Source organism: Ochlerotatus camptorhynchus, unplaced genomic scaffold (assembly GCF_037179485.1).
Source record: "Ochlerotatus camptorhynchus isolate MF236.1 unplaced genomic scaffold, CSIRO-AGI_Acam_v1.1 ptg000243l, whole genome shotgun sequence".
In the NCBI taxonomy this organism is placed as follows: Eukaryota; Metazoa; Arthropoda; class Insecta; order Diptera; family Culicidae; genus Ochlerotatus; species Ochlerotatus camptorhynchus.
The window spans coordinates 500,437-503,513 of record NW_027040733.1 but is presented as its reverse complement, the minus strand read 5'-3'; the positions used below and the strand labels follow the sequence as shown (position 1 = coordinate 503,513).

The window sequence follows — 3,077 nt, the reverse complement described above, 5'->3', positions numbered from 1 at the left end:
TCCGTTTTCACGTAAATAAAACGCAAGACGCCGCCGCTGCCGAGCCAAATTACTTCAAATGCTGCCGTCGACCACACCTCTGACACGACCTTTTATTTGTGAGACCAGGACGGTCTTTGAGTCTAATAGTTTTCGTTGGCTATAGAAGAATATATGTGATTTTTTGATTCCAACGTTTTATTCTTTAGGACTACATTGGACCCCCGGCAATCTGGCCGTTTTCAATCGAAACACGTTTTATGTTTGAACTAAGGCTGTGTTCGTTTTGATGAATTTTCTCTTAAATTTAATACTTTTAAAATAAATCACAATATTCGATATCAGCGTTTGTAAACAAAACTTGCAATACCTAACACGCAAACTATCCGGTAGGGGTGTTGCGTACCGTCTACAATGGAGTGCACATGGATGACGGAACGTAGAGGAGGCGAATGAACCACGAATTGTACCAGCTGCTGGGAGAACCATCAATTGTCCACACTGTAAAAATTGGTTGACTACGGTGGGCTGGGCACGTCGAAAGAATGCCGGACGACGACCCATTGAAAATGGTCAAAAGCGACCTAACAGGAACGAGAAGAAAAGGCGCGCAGGGGACAAGGTGGATCGACTAAGTAGAAGGTGACCTGCGGATGTGTGACCATTAGACTGATGCAAAATTTGAAATTTTCGCTCCACAGTGTTCAAACGGCTTCAAATCAGGTCCTGATTAGCCTCCCAAAATTTAAACTCATTTGGTAATAAACTGACTTGGCACAAATCATTCGAAGTTTATATGGAAATTACAATGGGAAAACCAAACTTTTTGATCATTGTCTTCTACGCATTTTGCATATTGATTTTTTGAAAAGTTCTATAACTATTCTTACGGGAATTTTTCTAAGCTACAATTTTGCAGAATATCGTTTTTCAGCCAAATGTCAAATTAAATAGTTATTAATTGTTTAAGAGATCGATAATCTTATGGCATGATCAAGCAGCTGTTCTGTTAGCAACACTGTATTCTGCAGTGTGACATAGTAGCCATGATATTTGTGCTCTATTCTTCTCACCAGAAACACCAATGTTGCCTGCTGAACAGTTGAATGAGCATAATCATAAGGCATCAGTGACTTGAATCATTAATAACTTTTGTTCCGTGCTTGTTTCAATCAAATGAAAAGTGGTAGCTGAGAAAATTTGCTACAATCACTGCTATCATTTTTAAAAGCACAGTGATGTGGTGAACTGTTAGATAGATATAAACAAAAACATAAGTTTTCCCATAGTAATTCCCATATAAACTTGAAATGGTTTGTGCCAAGTCAGTTTCTTACTAAAGTAGTTCAAATTTTGGGAGGCTAATCAGGACCTAATTTGGAACCGTTTGAGCACTGTGGAGCGAAAATTTCAAATTTTGCATCAGTCTAGTGGCCATGGTTCGAGTAGAGTGGAGACGACTTGTCTTCTTCGGACAGCAGAAGACATTACGGCATTAGCCTGATTGGTAAGGTAAGTATCAAGTAGGGGAAATTATCTTCTGCCGGATAGTGTTCTTGCATAGGGCCTTTTCAAATATTGCGCGAGATTTACAGAAAAGCCACACATACATAAATGACTCAGCATAAATATTTAGATTTCCATCCCGGGTCAGCACTTCCCGAATAAAAATCTATTATAAAAAACAATAGAACTTAGTGATACAATGCAATAACATTTATTGTAGAAAATGCCAATAGAAGCGCGGTCGCTGCTTAAATTGACGAGAATACGTAAATTCCCCTACATATTGTGATAAAAATATCCAAAAAATTTCAGTTTCTCAACGAATGTATAAATGTGGAATATAGTTCTTACGAAAAGTATGGCCTAATGTATTCCAATAAGGATTGCAATGTGTATGTCATCCGCAGTTTAGGAAAAGTTGAATCGATGGAATATTTTATCAAGAGCAAGCGGGATGGAAAATCATTTACATTCATTTCGTGCATTCATTTACATTCATTTGCCTCTAACTTTTTTCATCAATAGAATACCGTAAAATGATATATGAAGCTTTGTAGCTTTTAATATTACCTACAACTTTTGTCAATATCTAAAATCTGTATCTCTTATGCATGACGAAATAGAGCTGGCAGAACATGTTATTGTTTTTCAGTGAATGCAATTTACATTCACTGAAAAACAATGGTTGGTTCTTATCGCTCTGATTCATCATGCATAAGAGATTCAGATTTGAGTTGTTTACAAAAGATGTAGATAATATCAAAGCCTATAAAAGCTTCAAACACTATTTTACTGAATTCTGTTGATGAAAAAAGTTAGAGGCAAATAAATGTAAATGAATGCACGAAATGAATGTAAATGATTTTCCATCCCTGGGAGCAGACAATTTTATATTTAACCCCTCTTCCGCTGAACCACTGTTACGTACGAGAGAAAAATATTAAAGGTGAAAGGTAAATCAAAATAGATGCATAGCAAAAATGTGGCTTAAAAATAGACCGCCGAGGTACATATGTACCATATCATATAAAGCTACGTTTAAACTGATTTCCCATTTTAAGATGTGTTCGTTGCACTTAATAGTAATGAAAAATATTTATTTGTTAAATATGATGCTAATATTTTAATCTACTGAATCCAACTTATGATGGTTTTCTTTGTAAAACTTTCTGACCACAATACCATAAGTACCTTCGATAGCTCAGTTGGTAGAGCGGTGGACTGTAGCAGAAAGTCTGCATACGCCAGACATAAGCTGGAATTTCGAGGCAGTTATCCATAGGTCACTGGTTCAAATCCGGTTCGAAGGATATTTTTTAATGTTGCATTGATAGAATGCAACAAGAGACTAATTTGAAGTTGTAAATTCAACATAATAGAAGCATATTATCCCGCTCTTTCTCTGATTACCATACTCAGGCCACTACCACTCGGATCAAACATTTCCCATCCCATAGAATCGCTTCCCATGGTCACATAATCACTTTCAATTTTTCCCAGCAAACTTTGTCTAGCGCCTGTTTCCCACAGGAACTTTTAGTTTCGTTGCCTCTCTCGTACAGTCATTTCTCATCATTTTTACGAGAAGTCAA

The 3,077-nt window shown here is 36.8% G+C and overlaps 1 non-coding gene across 1 annotated transcript; it reads left to right on the top strand.

Annotated features, from left to right (window-relative positions):
- The first annotated feature begins 2,675 nt into the window (after positions 1–2,675).
- Positions 2,676–2,795, top strand: TRNAY-GUA (transfer RNA tyrosine (anticodon GUA)). Its single transcript has 2 exons — positions 2,676–2,712; positions 2,760–2,795. It is a non-coding gene; the product is annotated as a tRNA-Tyr (tRNA).
- The last annotated feature ends 282 nt before the right edge of the window (positions 2,796–3,077 follow it).